The 19,487-nt window shown below is 40.2% G+C and overlaps 1 long non-coding RNA gene across 1 annotated transcript in view; it reads right to left on the bottom strand.

The window, feature by feature from the left end:
- The window catches only part of LOC146767912 (uncharacterized), a 49,386-nt gene that overhangs the window by 21,637 nt on the left and 8,262 nt on the right, over positions 1-19,487 (bottom strand). Inside the window, exon 4 of the long non-coding RNA XR_014954258.1 lies at positions 1-19,487. This exon is cut by the window's left edge and continues 21,637 nt beyond it. This is a non-coding gene — a long non-coding RNA (uncharacterized LOC146767912).

Raw genomic sequence — 19,487 nt, 5'->3', positions numbered from 1 at the left:
GGTTTATGGAGAGAGACACAAAGAAAATTTCCATGGTTAGGATGGCAGGCTAATATGATGACAGTGCTGTGGTTAGAAGGAGGAAGGGAATATGGTGAAGGCTGCTTGAGAAGATGAAAAGCAAGATTTCTAAAATAACCAACATTTTGCAGGTATCTCACAGGCTGGTTTGCCAACAACCAAAGCTATATACTGAAACCTTCACTGAGACAAGATAAAACCTTTCCTCCTGCAATAGTGGAGTAAACAGTTGCAAGGTAAGTGCATCACAAACAAAATTCACTGTCCTTCAGACTGCATATCTTTCTATTGAAATACAGATATTTGTACAAAGAAGTTAATTACCCATAGATGTTAATTAATTTATAACAAAACGCTGAATCACTTCTATCATATCCTTTGATATGCACGCATCTGTCTAAAACCTGTGTTACATATTTTCTGTTTGCTACACAATTGACTTGACCATTCATATTTCCTGTCTACCTTCTCTCTTTCACATGATGTTGAAGCAAACCAATTTTAGAGTAATTTACAGCATTACAGGAGAAAGAGCACTATAGAATGAAGGCCGAGGTCAACTAGTGCCATGGAATTCACAGTAAGAAATAAACCTACATGATCTTCAGGTATAATTCCTGCCCATTTCTTCAGAGTAAAGCACACACACACACACCTCCCTTCCATCTTCTGTCCTGAAGAACAGAAACTTATGGGCTTTCATCAGTTACAGCCTTCAGAAAGTACCTTAAATAAAGTGGACTTTACATGTCATCTCAAAAGATGGGATTCCTAATGTCCCAAAACCAGAAGTTTTTTTATGTTATAAGGGTCTCAACCAAGAAACTCCTTCCTTCACACCTGCCTTTCTGACAGTTTACCTAAATGATTTACTGCAGCTATTAAAAAGTTAAGCTGGATTATCCAGCGGTGTTTAACCATGTGGTCATGAGTCCTTAGGTCATGCGGTAAATCAGGCCAAGCAGTTCTTGTAGGAGCACACCTGTGTGCTAATTTTAACATGGGTTCTCTGCAGTTCCCAGGTTACAATCCTATGAGATTTACCCATTAATACTTTGTTAGCACAGCTTATCCACTGGGCTGCTCAGTCCAGATCACTGCTGTGTATCTATAGAGAAATGATGCTCAGAAGGCAATGCAGAATCTTAAATATGATTATCAGTGCACACCAGCAGCTAATTGAAGTTCTCCTACCTTTCTAACTCTTAGCACTGATACAGGATATCACCTGCTAAGCAACTTGAGTCATATATTTGTCACAGAAGTACAGCAAGGAAGGGACTTGAGAGAGTACAGATCAGGGCCATGCACAGACACGATCAATTTTATCTGGATTGTCCCAATTGATTAAAAAGTCTTCTGAGGGTTTTGCTAAACTTGCTCTTGACCACAAATGGTCTAGGTAAATTATGTCAATCTGATGTTCATCCTCATCTCATTTTAGTATCAACTCAATCATACTTACATTACAGTACTTGACATACTTTACTTACGTTATTGTTCAAATCTTCTGTAATCTATACCATTTATATGTTTCAGCCTTTTCTTTCTTCAATGTCAGTCTGTTCTATGTTTCTTTCACACAATTGTATCAGCTCTTTGGAAACACTGACATCACTGCAAATTAATTGATCAGAGATACTGGAATAAGCAGAGGCACTGAAGGAACTGAAAGAGGAATATCCTGCATTTGCCTTTGAGGCCACAAAAACAGCAGCGGGAAGGAAGAATGTCATGTGAAAGCACGTCTCCCCCAGACAGCATCTCCCCAGATGACAAAAGAAATTTAAAATAAATGTTTATGCCACAAGAAACAACAGGAAAACAGGAACTGTCCTGCATAGTGTCAAGGAAACAAATGCATCTTTCAGAAGAAGGCTCTAATTAAAGCTTTTTAGCTATTTGAAGTCTTCTTAAGCTTGCACTGTTTCAAAAGAAGAGGACAGATTGTTCAGTCCAAAAGATGCATTACATTTAGGCTTTTTCCTTTCTGTGCCTTCTCTGCCTTTTCTTTATAGTCTGACAACAGCTGCCCAGGATGTCTACAAATAAAATAGGGTTTCTTGGCACTCTTATGCAAGTCAGGCCTTTAGAATGGCTTTCAGATGCATAGCTTAGATGTGCGTTAGGTGCCAACAACCATAGCTGTACCTCAAACTTTTGCTTCTTCTTTAATGTAATCTTCTCACAGAAGTTATCACTCCCATCATGGATGTGACTAGAACCTACACATACCTAATGTATGCAACTACATTTGCTGTATATTACTTTATTAAAGTCTCCCTAGTTTGTTTTTTTTTAATACTTTGTCAGCACAATATTTGAACAAACTCTTTTTTTAATGGCCCCCAAAAGATAACCATACCACATTTTTAATGTCATTTTGGCACTTAGAAAGCACCCCTGGGCATAACTCACATCAAAATTAATTCAAAGTAGGCACCTATGTCCAGACATCTTAAATGCCAATGTATTGCTTCCTATAAATCAAGCTTTTCTAAAGGCCTACAGACAGAAAATGTTCCTGAGAGATCTCTCTCCTTGCCTGTTCACTTTGGCTTTAACCATTGGTTTCCACCAACAGGTCCACTATTCCAAAATGCAGTAACTGCTGCATGAAGTTGTGACAGCTTCAAGTGAGACAATCTTCTAAGTGTGACCAATGCTACTGGCTCCAAATTACTGAAAAAACAAAAATCTTTTAGTACTAAAAGGTTGGCTGATATTTTTAGGACTAGTCAAAACTGTTTGAGTTACAACAGGGAAAAAAAAAAGAAAAGAAAAAATAATAATTTTTTAGCTATATTATGCTTCCACAGTCAAGTCAGGTTTAGATTTTTTGCCTTGAAAATGTTTTCATGTGGTCTCTCCAGAAAGAAGACCAAAAGAATGGAGACAGTTAGCAACAAATGAGCATAAATATAGTGACAGAAACTATTTTGAACTACTGATGTTAAAATTTAGCCACTGAACCACCTCATGCAGATGAAAGTGTGCTGAAGCCTGGTAAGAGACAATGCTCCTTTTCCTGCAAGCACACTGGGTGTCACCTTCATACCTTTGCCAGCACGAGTCCATGACAGCTTATGTTTTCCTCTTGTAAATCCCCTGGGGTGTCAAACAGGATGCAAAAGTCTTGCTCAGTGTTGTCAGGGACATCCCGAGTGTGTACACCTGGAGTTTGTACTGCTCTGAAAGTCAGACTGCTTCTGTCAGCACATATTCAAAATGAACAGATGAATTTGTGTGTGTCAGTATTTTATCCATCAAGGCAGGAAGCAGGAAATTCTGCCTCAGAACTAGATCTGTCAATATTTCCTGAAATCATTGGCTATAATAAAGTCTTGTACATGCTCTGGTTTTTCAGAGGCTGCTGGTAATTTATCCCTTTGAACTAGAAAAAAGGCAAGAATTATATTGTTAGACTCTAAATAGATTTTATATTCTGTTTGTTCTTTGAAAGTTTTATTACAGAGACTCTCTTGTCTTTTTACCATCTGACTGATAGGAAATCAAAGGATTCTAAAATGGAAAACATCTGATTGTAGAAATGAAGCAATTAGCTGGCACCAATACCAACAGCTTATCACTACTGACAAAAGCATAGTTGCAACCTAGGATCTTAAATTAAAAAAAAAAAAAAAGAGCTAAGATCCATTCCAGCTTAATGGGAGAAAGCAATGGCAAGCTAACTGATATTAGCTTTACTTATTACAATGGCTTAACCCATTTGCTCCTTGCCCTTGGAGTATTTTATTGTATATGAGAAATACATAACAAGTAAACACTTCAAAAGTGTTAATTAAAAAAAAATCAAGTAAAGCAACTGCCATGTCTATTAAGCTTAATGTTCCTATATTCACTTAATGGCACTGCATAACCAAAAGGCTACCCTGTCTTGCACAAAAAAATACATTAAAATAGCAACTTCATTACTGAGCTTTAGAAGATACTAAATATATTTCAACAAATGAACTATTAGAAGACATAAAGACAGATTCTGAGAAATACTGTTAGTGACACATTCAATAGAACAGTTTGAAATTATGTCAGGGAGGCTATCAGAATTAAGGCTGTTTTAAAGATTCCTGTGGCAGGAGTCAGTGAGGTTGCTCTGAGGTTGCATAAGGCTGCCAAACTCCTGTTTCAGAGTCAATTATACAAAACCAAATGTTAAGTCTTGCCATGCTGACTCTGAACAAGTCTTATAGGATCTTTGACACAGGAATTAGGCTACAAAACTCTCACATGAAAGCCAATAGGTCAAAATCATGTTTTGTTTGGAAATGTTTTTCAGTTCCCAGGAATTTATAAGGGTTTGCACACAACAGTAATGAAACAGCAACAAGAGCTCTGCAACTAAATAATTTTCCTTAGCAAACCAGGAAGAAACAACAGAATGGCCTTGGTCTTTGATGTTTGACTGAAAACACCAAGGGTGATCCCTGTGACCATATAAAGTGGCCTTGGTATAACCAAGACCCGAGTGTATCTGTTTGCTTCACCCACATTATGCAAGATCTCCACGTGACAGGCAAAAATGTGCCAGTCTGCTCAGCTGAATTCATTACTGGGAGTAAGTGGCAATAGACTCAAGGGGAATTTTTGAAACATACAGGGAAAGGGCAGGAAAAAAGGAGGAGACCATTTTATTCCTTGCCTTGATACAGCATCACCTATTACATTACTTTTTTCTCCTCTAAGTAACATCTCTGTTTTCCTAATGGAATAATTTAAGGCTTTCTCCTGCCCCAAAATAGGTGGTTATGTGTTCCTGCTCTATCACCCTAAAATATATAATAATATAATACATACATGTAATTACACATAATAGTACAGAGTAGAAAATATCACCCATACAATTGAAGTTTTAAGTCCTGTCTCATTATGACTTCATGCAAATTACTTAAATTAGACCATTTCCTTGGGCATCATGGAAATCCCATCCTCTCCCCTGCCTATTAATTCCCTCTAAGCTCATGCTTGGTCTGTCTCTTCAAAACTGGCAGAAGCTGGCTGTCTCTTTTCCTTCAGACCAGCTTTCACCCTAGGCTCTCCTGCCCTTGGGAAGAGGAAGGGCTTGGAAGGTGACAGACAAAACCGGGCCAGACCCGTCCCATTGCCCCTGGTATCTGTAGGCGTGGCAACTGCTGTAGGAGAGGAAAAGGAAGAGAAAAGTGCTGAAGAAAGGGAGAGATAAGGAGAAGCTCCAATGGATCACAATGCATAAACATGCAGGTGTGTAAACTACTGAGACAAAATGCTCAAAGGCAAGAGGATTAATAGGAGGCATCGAGGTAAAATTGGGCCAAGTGGAATGACGTCTCTACACAAAGAAACCTAACTGAACAGTTCTGTATAAAAATAACAACTTGCCTTGCCAGCCACATTCTGCCTTTGGCCTCCAGCTGTTTCCACTTCCTTAACATATGTTGAACCAAATAATTTCCCATACAGCTTTTTCAAAAAACACAGGCCGGAAGAAGGTGAGAAAGACCAGGCAAGAAGAACAGTAGAAGATAAAACTAAAGTTTTTAATCTGTGCATTTCTCTGGGGTTTTCTGCAGGTCTCACTTAACTACTTCATTACCAGAGCTGGCCCCAAGATGAACAGCCACAGGTACCAGTATTACGGAAGCCAAGTGGATGTCCAGGGCAAGAGATATCAGAATGGGATCTGTTCTTTCCCTGACTGGCTAGTAATGATGGCAACAAAAAAATAATAACTACAACACATCTGTCATTCACATTCTAGAGGAGGTGCCTGAATTGCAGCCCCCTGCACAGTCCAGACACAGACAGGAAAAGCAGTTTTTTCTAGTTTTCTCCTTTCAGCAATTCTAATAATAATAAAACACTCAAAAGCTTGTAGTATGTTTGCTGGTTCTCTATCACTCTTCCATCAGCATAGCTCAAGGATAATTAATGCATGATTCCTTGGCAGCAGTCATTCTGTTTATTCATGAACCCAAGTTAATAACCCAAACCAGTAATCCCAAACTGCTAATTCTCACCCACTTGTATCACATAAACAGGAACAAAGCAGATTTATTCACTCAATAGGGAGTGAAGGAAAGAACAGACCAAAATGAGAGCCCTGTTCAAATTCAGTCTGCTGCTGAATGTTGTGCAGTTGTGCACAGCTGGTGTGCCCCTCTGCCCTCTTCATATTGATGCAGCTAGCTGCAAGAACATACTGTACCTGTAACAGAGCCTCCTTATCTTCATAAAGATGTTCACAGCCTAATCTCTTCAGATGTAACTGTTTCAGTCTCAGTCATGCTTTCACAAGATACTTAAAAGCCAGTGAAAGAGCTCCAGGCAGTGATTGACCACAGAAACAAATTTCCCTTGGTTCCTTTTCTCATACTTTTTCTTGTGAGCACAGCTTTGATGGAGCAACAGGTAGCACAACAGGTGAGATGAAAACTGCAATTAAAAAGTAATCCTGGGATTAGCAGGTTTAATGAGTCAAAATCCCTGGAGATTTAATGAAGTATAAACCTGGAATAGTTGCATGCACCTTCAGTCTACAGAGAAGCGTGTATCGAGTTTGAAGCTTCAGCATTTATTGTAAGTGCTTTGTTTCCTACTATCTCCTGCACCTGCTGTGATTCTGTTAATGAGGGAGAAGAGCCTTATATTGTAAAACTTTTTCTCAGCAGCTTTCCAATCAGCATGCAGCAACTACAATGCAGAATAGGGAAGAATTCTTTTTCTGTTGTAAAAGTGAGGATCTTTGTTGCTCCCACATCTGATGAGCAAGAGGGATAAACACTCTCATTTAAAATCTCAGCTGATAGCTCTTCACTATAAATTTGCAGCATCTGGGTAAGTAAAATCCATCAACAGAAGTACAAGGAATACAATCACATTTCTTTTCTGTCAATTAGGGTGAATGCTGCTTGTGAAGAGCTCTGCCTCCCCACCTTGGCATTCTGCTTAAGGTCAGATTCTCTGGAATCAGAGAAAAGACCAAGAAAATGCAGAGATACTGGACTTTTTTCTTCCCCTTTCCAGTTACTGATCATTCAGTTGTCAGTGACTTTAGCACTGCAGCCTAAGTGAGGACATGGGTAAAGGAAGTTTTCAGTGGCCTTATATCCTTCTGTTTCCTGGTATCATAGAAAGCCAACTTGACTTCCAGTGTCTTTCAAAGCAGTTTCATGGCTGATCTGATCCATTCTCATGCACCATCATCCAGAACAGGATACATTCCATCTATGACCCTTCCATCCTCCTCTTGGCACTGTGGCTCTACAGGCACAGCAGTGATTCATTAAGGAGAGGATATCCCCTTGGGCTTTCTTCAGTACCTCTTGTTCCTTCTCAAGGATGGTAAAAGCGTCTGGATAATGAGCCCCAAAGAACTAATTCACAGTAGCTTGCTATGAGAGCAGAGTGATTAAAAAGGACTGAAAAGCTTACACAGCAGCTGCCAGCCTAGCAAATAGAAGTGTTCTCCATACTGAAAAATGTGGAGCACAGGTTTTAGAGCTCCTTGACAACAGAGCCCTCTATGGAATAGAATTAAATAGGAAAAATACAAATACCAGCTAGTTCATTGCTGTAGTTAAAACACTTCCTGCACCTGATGCAAAGGAGAAAAAAACAAAACAAAACAAACAAAAAAATCAAAAAACCCCCCAAAAAGAACATTTGCTATAAAAGACTGAACTGCATTGTATCAGCCACTAGACATTCCATATATGTCCCCATTTAGCCCAGATAAGTCCAAGCTTCATCTTTCATCTGAGGACCACAGCCTATCATAATGCACTTTCTTCCATTCTGATTCTGGTCAGAAAAATCTCTTCAAGAAGTGGTGTTAAGGAATACCATATTCCCTACTTTATTTGACTCTGAATGATTAAGGCTCTTACCAGTTGCACTTCTGATGCGGTTTATTCTTAATCAGTCTGACATCGCTTTGATTTTACTTCCACAACTGCTTGATCTTGCACTGACTTGTCCTCCTGTGGCATTGGTGTTAAAGCTCCAGCCTTCAATCCCTTTTTAATATATATGCTGTTAACACACTCTTAAAACATTTCCAGCTAAGGAGAGGCAATCTTTCTAAATCACCTCAGCTTATACTGAGGAAATTCTCTTAAGGTCTGTCATGAATCTCAAGGGCTACAGTTTAGAGCCATTTTTAGCTGTCTTGTTTCTACTGTGTCAGTCAGAGAGAGAAAGCAGGATGAGTTTACAGAGGCAGGAAAACAAGTGCTGTTGGCTACTTCCTCCAGCCTGGTCATGCTGGAACAGATTTGTGTCAAGTTCAGTGTGTTATAGGAGCAGCCCAAGGCTATAAAACAATTTTCTTATTTCAGGGCACATGAGCTGCATGCCAGCCACGGAGCAGACAAGGGTGCCAGTAGCTGATAAACTTGAAGCCTCCTCTCTGACAAGGTCTGGCACCATCTCTGCATTCAGATGCAACTTCTTCACATTTGCATTCCAGCAAGGACAGTACTGCTGGGTGGGCACACCCCTTCTATTTGTACTGCCCTTCCTCATTCACTTCCAATTTCTTTTTCTCAGGCAGATGCTACTAACCCATATTTTTTCTTTATACCATGCATACTTCTCTCTTCTCCTCACCCATCTCTGCCATTATCTTCTTTCTTTATTTCATCCAACTGCTGACACAAACTCCATTTTCTCTTAGAGAACTCGGTGCACTCTTCAAAGAGCTGACTAGATGGTAACAGAACTGTACTAATTGCCAAACAGTCATTTCTATTTCTACAGTGCCTTCTAGCTATGCATCACAAAATGCTATGAAAAGATACGCTAAATAAATCAGCAACATTGCATGTCTAAAGACAGGAGTGCTAACCTCTTTCCTAACTAGGTGAAACTGGGCACAAAATGACAAACTGACATCTCCAAGATGGGTCATGCAATCGCCAGGCCAGACTTGCTTTGCAACCTACTTTCCTTACATTTACCAGCCTTGCTGTGATCTTGAGCTCTGCTCAGAACTCTCCTTTCACATTGCTTTAAAACTCCTCTGTGATTCCGTATTTTATTTTGTTTCTAAAAATTCATATAGTTTTAAAGTTGTTGACAACTAATGTCTATGCAATTATCAGCCCAGAAGGGTTGCAGCGTTTCAGAAATAAACATAGGGTTCTATAGAAGTATCTGAAAACATGAAGCTTCTAAGAAAACTTGACTTGAAAAAAAAAATCTTGCAAAATCTCATAAAAGCTAAAAATGTGAACTTAGAACTCACTAAGAATATAAACCCCCCCAACCTTGTAGCCACTACAGTGGCTCTTCCAAAGGGAGGAGACACGTTGAAGTTGCAGGGTTACACAGTGTTCTTGCTGCACTCTTGCTGGGAAGGCAGGTGACCTAAGCGTTTCATAGCAGTGACATGCTAGTGCCCCAAGGGGAAGGAAATTATTCATTTCTCAGCTGATTTATGACTACCTTGGCTGTGACGTAAGTGAGGAAGCTTGTCAGGCAGAAGAGGAAGAAAAAAGATAAGGGAATGCAGTGACTAAAGGGGTAAACATGTAAAGAAGAAAGTAGTATTACAAATCCAATCTGCTATCCAGACATCACTTGTCTTCTGCATATTCATATGGTCACTAAAGACTTTTATTTTCCCATTATACTAATCAAAGCTCCCACTGCACCATCAGATTGCTCTTATATCCCCAGAATCTTTTCTGTAGTAATGATCCTAGTTTCCCAGTATCCCATATTCCATGCTCTAGCCCTGATTCTCACAACATTTCTGTTTCCCTGCAATACATGTTACCTGTTTACCTGGGCAAGAGGCAGCATGGGTCACGGCTGATTTAGAACATTGAGTGCTGACAGCAACACTTGCACATCATAGAAGTTGAGATAAGGACTGAGCTTGACAGGCCATACACAAGCCTCATATTCCCTCAAATTTTCCCATTTCTGTATCTCTTTTGAATCCTACATTAATCTCAGGTAAGTGATTCTTTACCTGTTTCTTTCTATAACAAACATGAAACAGCCAAACAAAAACAAGAGGTGGCAAAAAAGAAGGTAAAGGGAAAATAACCAGCTCCCATATGAGTCTTTAGCAATTTTTTCAGCCAATTAATTATGGTTTAGTCTCCTTTCCTGACACTTAGGTATGCTACTGATGTCAACATACAGTATGCAGTTACCATAGGTCAGAGGTAGACACCTCCTAAATAAGAAAACTAAAGCTGATCCTGCAATGAACCTTAAAAGCTGTTAAGTCACCAGTGGTTTTTTGTTCCACAAATTTGGCAAATTATTCAGTCTTGTAGCTAATAACATTTCATAAAAGTGAAAATCTCTAGTCTTGTTAGCTTCCAAATGTGGAAAACCTCTTAATAGTAAGGGAGTCACCATAAGACTTTGTCACTTTTTAATTGTTATGGTGACAATAAAAATTGCTGCCACTTGCTTTCTTATTAACTGTCCTAAGCCCAGAAACACACTCATTGTCAAGGAGGTGATGAGTTACCACAGGACAATTTCTGGGCTGTTTCTTCAAATAAAACCAAGGCCAGTTTCATTGTAGCATGGTTTTCATTTTCATCAAGAAGTTTGAAATATTACTTCTCAGAGTGTGGAACCAGCTTTTCATGTAATGAATAATGTTCTGGAGAAAGTGACATCTTGCCTAAAAACAGTAAGGAAAAGTAATTTCACCTCTAATTCCCTTTTGATCTATCCTGTTGTCTCTCTCATTCATGTCCTGAAAGTTGCTATCAGTTCAACAGTTTTAAATCTGAAGTTTAATACTTCAAAAGCAAATGCTTTTGGTATACAAAGAATATTTTTTCCTGAAATAGGCTATTTCAGGAATAGCCTATTCTATTTGTGGAATATGTAAAAGGTAAAGCAGGTGCATCAATAAATATTGGCTGACATTGCTGGTAGGCAGACACAAAATGGATACTTCTGTAGAACCAGAAATGTAGTTTTAAAAAATGAAAAAAAAAAAGGGATATGCATTTATTTCATTTTTCAGCCTTGTGTTAGTAATGTGTCTGGGAAGATATAAAATTGAGGAAGCTGAAATATTTTGTCATACTGATCTTGAGGTCCATGACAGGTTGCTAAAGGAAGGTTATCATATGTCAGTGAAAAGGAAGTTTTTTTTTAAGAGCTATTTTTGTGTTTTGTTCCGTGCACGTGTAAAATGATAATTTGTGATCAGCCTCCTTTGTTTGCTCAGTGCTGCCAAAGAAATCCCGTATAATAAGCTTGGCAAAATCCTCAATTAAATCAGGTCAGAGGAGGTCAGGGCCCAGCAACCTTTTCAGAAAGGCATGGCCTTTTTTTTTCCTACTGAACTAAAGAAAAATCACGTATTGTTTCTCAAAGAGGCAAGAAGCTCCCACCTTCCAAATGTTCAAAGCTGTACATTACCTCTGTGCACAGCAGGAATTTCCATCTTTCAGGAGCAGAGTATGCCTGGAAGTCACAGCCATCCCCCTGGAAGGGAACAGCAGCTCCCTTCTTTTGTCCCTGGCCAAATCTTGGTGAATGCCATTCAGAAGGGACTTGAGATTTTTGATTTTGGAGTAACGAATTACTTGGAGGGACAACTCTTCTTGCAAAAAAATACACAGCTTCCACGTCTAGCCTGTGGGGTGAGTGCTTTACTTGGCATGTGCTTTAGTTTTGATTTCATGACTGTCTGACTGCACCATGGTGAAACCCCATTCAGGCTCATAAGCTTGAGCTTATTTCTAGAAGCTTGAAAGCCTGAGCATGAAGAGAAAGATGCAGAAGCTGGCTCATTCATGGAGTCAAAACAGAGCATGAAGAGAGCTCCTTGTGCCAGACTTGGGAATCACTCCCCAGTCTTCCAATTGCTTTATCCCTAGCCTGTAACATCACACAACCTTTACTAGGAAAATCCATTGTACCATGCACTGAGAAGAACAGTGATACAGGAGAAATCCACATTACATAGACTCCTGTGGATTTTGCGACATGAGGTCCATTTTAGCCTTGGCATCTTTTTTAGATGATGCAGCCATACATGGAAATCCCTCAAATGTTACCACAGGAAACAAACAAAGCCCTTCTAAACCTTGGTTTAAAAAACAAGCAAAAAAAGTTATTAACAAGTTTGTTAATGTGGAATATAATAGTGATACTCAGATCTAAAGAAAAACGTCTAGATATGGTCTAAACAGGATAGGTTTCTGTCTCCTCATATTATTTTCTAACACTGTTTAAAGCTTGCACAAAAGCTGAGTGAAGAGGGCATTCAATTTGGTGGCTCTGCATAACTCTTCTCCCTTCTCTCCTTTAAAAGCTGGACTTCACTCTGAAAAAGGCAAAGTAGGAAAGAAGCAGTCACTAGTCAGCAGGTAGACTTTCCTGCCTTGAGCTGATTATTCAGCAGGGAAGCATATACATGAATCACCAGATCCAAATTGGGTGGCACTAAGAATGAACAATGCATTGGAAAAGATAGTGGCAGGGGTAAAAGGATAGCATATGGGGCTGAAAGAAAAACCTACACAAAGAAGCAAACAAGCAGAATCATGATTTGCATAGACTGAAAGAGAATTTGGCCTCCATGGGCCCATGCCAGGAAGACAGGACTGAGTGGCAGTAATCTCACCTGAAGGGAGACAAATCCATTTCTCTGCAGCAAGTTCCAAGCAAGAGTAAAACAGGGGTTCTGGCCAGCTCCCCTTCATCCTCAACAGCATATCCTCTGCTTATTCAAAGCCCATGTTCAGAGGCCTCCTTCTGCACATTCCAGGTATGCTCAGATTCATAGAACTCTGCTATCAGGTCCCCACACCCAAGTTTAAATCTATAGTGAAGAAGGACATAACCCCTTAAGACAAAACTGACAAAGATTAATTTGGTACAGCTAAACAAGATGCTTTCTGGGAAGAAAACTACCCTTCAATGAACATCTAGGTACAGAGCTTCAAGTTCCCTCAAGCAGCTTCTGTCTTGGAAGACAAAACTCTAACTCATTCATCTGTCTGGCACAGTGAAACCTAATAAACTGAGACAGGTATATTGAACATGAGAATAGTAAAGTATTTTGCCAGAGAGATATTACAGTATTTTTCTGGAGTAATGAAAAAAAAGTCAGAGGCATTATTCAGATGGAGAAGAAAAGAGGTGTAGTGCCACTACTTATGAAAATTACACAAAACAAAAAATGAGAATTCTTGCTTACATTATGTGTAGTATTCAATGTTTTGAAACTGATTGGACAAGCTAAAATGTCAGTTTCTGGTTTAGTTTACAGACTGGAACCACAGGAGAAACTGCATCATGTATGATTTAAATTACAGTATATTGTGCTAGAACAATACACCTTCATTTTCAAGCAAATGTTATCTCCTGACAATTACAACCTTAACCAAAATGTACTTCCTTTCACTATATTGGAAAGGAAAAATTGTATCTTTACCATTGCATGTCAGAAAAGATACAGCTCAGATAGCAAAGGCAATGTCTGGTACCCCAAAATTCTCTGATGTTTGCTGAGACCCAATGGCTGCTTAAAACAAAGAACCACTTGAACTGCATCCATAGCACACTTCAGTACCTTCACTTTAGAAGAAGCAAAACCTCAGAAGATCAGAATTGACAGCCTTTCTTAGAATGGGACAGTGCATTTGCTAGGCAGGACAGATTTCCTATAATATTATGGGCAGTGCTACAGATCCTGGTTAGCTCCTGATGCCTATCAGCATGGCCTGATGCTGACAGCAACCATGCCACAATCACTGGGGCAAGTGAGACTGATACTTTAAAAATCATTTTTCTTAAAACTAGTACTCAAAAATTCAGAAATGACATCCAGTGGTCCCAGCTAATGAAACGCCTGTAAGTTGCTGCAGTGACTGGATTCAGTAACACAACTGGACAAATACCACAAGGACTATTTCCACCAAGAGACAGGGCAAATTTGAAGAGTGTACAGTTTGTACTTCACTGAACGTACAAACTGAAAGTCCAGTCAAATTCTGCCAGACTGATTGCTTGCCAAAGCTCATTTTGAAGTAACACACATTATTTGCTGATATCACATTTAAGATGTACATTAGAAAGCTTATACATACACCACCAAATAGCATGGTTTACCTGGTCACTGCCACTGAACAGGACCTAAGCATTATGGTCACAAAATATTGCTTTAATTTCAAATGAAGTGTTTCTCCTCAAAGAGGACTTTTATTTTTAAAAAATATATTCCTCTGTCAATGAGATTCATGAAAATTAAATTGGTTTGCCAGAGTAGCTTCTTATTCATTATAGGGTTCATTAAGATGTATTTATCCTGTCCTGATCAGATAGTCAGGATCAATTTGAAACACAAAAAATTTAAAAAAATTTTATGGAGAGTATACCAGAAAGTTGTGAGACATTGAAAAAGCACTTAGATTGGTCACAGCATAATGCTATGCCACATTCCTGCAAGTAACACACCATTACCTGGGTTTCACTACAGGGTGTTTTTATGCTTATCAAAAATAAAAATAACAGAGATGTGGTTTAAACTGACTAAAGCTTTTAATGTAATGGTATCTCATGGGATTTGAATTTATTCAGCAGCACCGTGTGGATAACCTTAATCCATTCAATTTGAAGCAGGTTTTTGACTCAATGGTAACTAGTGGCCTTATAAATTACATAACACAAAGTCTTCTCATCACTTTGTCAGAAACCTAATATGTTCTCCCCCTCTCCAAGAGGGCCAACCATTCAAACATAATCCCAGGAAATCCCATTGTTTACAAAAGATGCTGTCATCCCAACTTGCACTTTACAGCTCCCTCCAGGTGTGGCTGGACACTTCTAAATGAAGTCACTGGAAGGCCAGGCATGTGTGCAGTGTTGCAAATTGCTTTTCTGAACACAAAAACCCTAAAATAAAAACAATACATGGTCTTTGTGCTCTCAGGTCATAGCAAACAACCAGCTACCAGTGTTACTGAACCCTAAATTTGCCTGCCCTGCTGGAATGGCCTTGTCTTGTACCCAGCAGAGCATAAAGCATGCAAGGTTGAGAGCTGTGGCAACTCCATTACACAGACTTCTGTGCCCTGAGTATCAGCTTCCCATAATGTACTGCTTTATGCTGCCAAGGAGGGTTTCAGATGGCCACGCTGCTGGTTTCAGCCCCAAGACCCTCTGTGCCAGAGCAGTGCATCTTTAAATCCAGAGGTTACCACTATCGTGTGCCAGTGGGTGGGACGGATAGAAGCTGGAGCTCTGCAGCCCATCCCAGAGTATTAGCCTAGATCTGTGATAAAGCCTGGGATTTAGGGGACTTGGTTTGCATGAAGAACTGGGAGGGAACTCCTACTGAAACTGCAAATCTTTCCCACACAGCGTCCCAGCTCCTGCCCACACACGGCGTTGGTCTCTTGAAGCCTAAGACCTGGAGGGATTTGCCTTTCTCTATCTCTCCAGCCTCCAGAAGTTTTCCTCCCCCACTTTTGGCACTGAGCCCAAAATGCAGCTGTTCCACAGTAAGGCAACAGCTCCTCTTTCCCCACTCCTCCCTTTGCTCAGACTGCTATCAGACGTCAGTGTGTGGATCTCTTCCCAGGAGAAACAGCCAGGGTAATTAAGTTCTAGTTCTGCTTGCCGGGATCCCAGCTCCAAAGGGAGACGGTTCAGCTGTGCAGACACCAGGAGCCTACATGGCTGAAGACATGCACTCCACTAGTGTGTGCTGAGTGATAATTAGAGTCCCCTTCTGCACTCGATGTATCCAAGCCAGACTACATGGTCTCAGTCTTCTCAGACTGACAATTCCTGTATTTCTGAAAGCAACCAGCCTCCCCCCTTTCATCTCTCATCTTCTTCCTGTTTCTTCCATCTTTAAAAGCCAAAGCTTTCCCTTGAGCATACAAAACCCCAAGGACATCTGTGACGGATTTGAAGATGCCTGAAATTGTATACATAATCTTTTAAATGTTTGTTTGATTACGGGAAAGCAATTTACTGTATAAAAACATGGAGTTAAATTGAAAAACAAGCTGCCTGCTTTGGGCAGGGAAGAACATAGTTCAGTTTCATACAACTCTGCCATTTACCTATCATTTCTGGAGAGGGGTGTCACACTTGAGATCACTGGGCCCTTCAGAGATTATGGAGGGGTCTCATCCCTCCTGTCAGGTTATAAAGTAGAGTGAGGGAATACTCTAGGACAAGGCTTAAAAATGTTTTCTTGTGATGGTACAAGAGCTTCCCAGAGCCAGATTAACCTGCTATGTGAGAAGTTAGAACTGTGGAGGAGGGATAATCTGACAAGGTTTAAAGGCACATTTCCTGACGTATTCAGAAAGACTATTAAGAGAGTAGACAGCCCTCAGTCCCACCTTCTCTCCACTAAAAGCTGGGAGTTCCAGTAGATTCCACTTTTTGGTTGATAGGCTTCTAAAGAGAATAGGTCTGTTTATCTGCTTGTATATTTATTTGATTCCTCTCTCCCAAAGTTTAGTTATTAGGAAATATATGGTGTTGTTTTATGTACAAGCCTCCTCTTCTAGATTCCAAGACCCCAATACAAAACTAGAGAATGGTATCAGGATTAAAGAGTCACAGAAGTCTTCTGTGATAGGCTGCCACCTAAAGTGGTTCTTCTTTAGAAGGCTGACCTAAACAATTGAATAAGAAGGTAGAAGAGAAGACAGACTCAGATAGCGTTATACCCTAATTTCCAGTCTCGGAATGCATGTCACATATTCACATTCTTGCTCCATATTAAAAAAAAAAAAAAGGCAGCTTTTGTTATGACAACACCTGTCTGAACCTCCAACTGTCCTCCCAAATGCCATCTCTCTGGGGCAAACACACTCTCCCAGCCTTTTATTCCTTCTTTCTGGGAGATAAGCCATGCAGCAGAACCAGGAAATTAGTAAAACCTAGCTGGCAATGGGCAGCATTGAATAATACCCCACCCTGCCTAGTGCACCCATGCCATCCTCCTGTGATTAGGCTGCTCTGAACAGTGATCAAACACTTTATTAAAACCTATCTGAACAGTGTTCAAGCACATGTTTCCAAAGTGAAGGTTACACAGTACCTGGCCCAACAGAGATGAATGCCCAGCAACTGTGCAGCACCTTATTTGCTGCAGCATGACAGCACTGCTCCTCACAGCCTGGGTGTCTGGGAGAAGCAGGGGGAACTAGAACAGTGCTGAACAAAATCATGAGCCCAGAGAGATTAGAAAAATGAGAAAATATCCTCCCACTCTGTCCTCAGGCTCTTCTGGATATGTAGACACATCAGCAACACTGTGTGCAGGAAAAGAGTGGTGAGAGCAGGCTGGAACCATTTTGCCCCAGGATGATAAACAACTCTCAGAGACTATCCAGTGGATTAACAGAAAGAAACCAGCATAAGAGAAGCTAATAGGGTAAAAGCAGTGACAGGAAATAACAATTCCATCACTAACTGCTACCATTTCAGCTCTCCCAAGTGCAGCCCTTCCCTCCTCCACATGCCCCCCCTACACGTTTTTTATTTCACATCAGGATGCAGGTGTGATGGAAAGGAAAGTGCTGCAGGAGAATCCTGCTCTGCTCCTTACAATTGTTTAATCTCTTTGACAAGCCATCCCCTCAGGCTCACCCCCACTAAAAATAGTCAACCCTTCAGTCTTGCATAGCAGTTTATATTTAAAGACTGTGGGATTAGTCCTTTATTTCCTCCTTCAGCCACACACTCTTCTTTCTTCACATGGGAGAACTTGTTCCTTCAGCCTTGCACCACCACAGTCTTTGATAGATGCCCAACACTCAGCACATGCAAGCTCAGCAAGTGCCATGGGCTAATCTGGGTGAGGTGGTGGTCAGCCCTGCAGTCCTCAGCATCACTCTGATTTTTGCTCTTTAATTTTAACCACATCTGGCATAACCACACTAGCCAAGGCAGGCTTGCTCTTCAGCTCCAGGTGCAGTCAGTAAGGGGATATATGCAGGGAGGCTGCCAAGGGCATGTACAGCTAATAATTTCCTATTGCTGTTATTCATGAAAACACCAAAGAATAGTTGGTACAATTGCTGTGGAATTGTATCTCTCAAGTAATGCAGTTCTACAAAACAGTAAACACTCTCTACCACATATGCCATCAATTAATAAGACCCTCTCATTGCTTAGTTCTCAGTGATCCCTCTACTTCAATTTTTCCCTTTAGCAACTCTTTCAAGGTAAAAATTAAAGATATTTAATCAAAGTTAGTTTCTCCATCAACTGCTCTGCATTGCCTCTAGTGAAAAAGTGCAAAGCAGTGTGCATTAGGTTTCACAGCAAGGAAACACAAAATAATCACATTAACTGGAGAAATTTCACTCATATCTGTATAACCATTATACAAATGACATAGTAAGGAGGCTTTCATTAAAAAAAATCTTTAAAAAATCCAACACTATATATTCCATCTAGTAGCTTGCCTTTGTAAGAAATTTTCTTCTTCTTTGTGAGTACAGGAGCACAGAATATAGATGGAAACCCCACCTGGGAACACTTTCTATTTTCAAGTAGACACCTGGAATCCTCCTCAGAAGTAACTGAAATGCTGAAAGCAGCATCCAAAACAAATTTTAAATTCAAGCATAAAATATTTTCTTCCTCAAGTACACAAAGCTCATTGCTGCCAGCCTGTCCAGGGTTAAAATATTTCTGCAGTGTTTATCTATCCTTTCTTGGTCTTCTACTTTCTTGGTACCCTTTTAGCAACCACAACTATTACAGGAAAAATAAATGGTCAAGTACAGATAAGGTTTAGTCACAGTTAAGCTGAATATGAAATCTGGAAAACTGATGTAAGCAGCAAATTTGAGATTAACAGACCAAGATTATCATGGGCTGCTCTAGTGATTTTTTCCCCTTCATTTCCTTTGTAAATTAGCATCACAAATCCCACCATTCAAATACTGACATAAAGTGATTTATCCAGTGTCACATGAACAGGAGTTCCAGCCTTGTGTCTTAGCTATCTGACTGAATCTTCCGTACGGAGAATGTTCCTTAACTTGATGTTGGCATCTGAATGATTCACTGCTTGGGCACCAAATCCACACCTGCAGGCAAGTCCAAGCCTACCTTCCCCACTACACAGTTTTGTTGTAACACAACAGATCTAGCCAGAACTCAGACTTACAGACATGCCTTCAAACCTTTGTTCCACTCCCAGACCTTTCTGCCCTTCTAGGCTCCCATTAGGTTTCCAAGGTCACCTCACATTCTTCTGTCACATAGATCCCTCACGACTTATCCATATCTGAAGGGAAAGAAAGAAAAAATAATCTCCTTTTTCTCTCAGTCTAACAGCAGAAACTAAAAAAGTCTACACTCTTTACTCGGAGGACAACCATGCCTTGTGTTTCTCAGGAGCAAGCAGGAGCCTTTGAGCAGACTGGAGTTGGATCTGCTTCTCAAGAGACAAGTGTCCATGTGTCACACCTTAGCTGCTGGCCAGCCAGGATTGCAGAGGT

The sequence above is a fragment of the Lonchura striata genome, chromosome 3 (assembly GCF_050655825.1).
Source record: "Lonchura striata isolate lonStrDom1 chromosome 3, ASM5065582v1, whole genome shotgun sequence".
NCBI classification, from domain to species: domain Eukaryota; kingdom Metazoa; phylum Chordata; class Aves; order Passeriformes; family Estrildidae; genus Lonchura; species Lonchura striata.
This window is presented reverse-complemented; position numbering and strand designations above follow the sequence as displayed.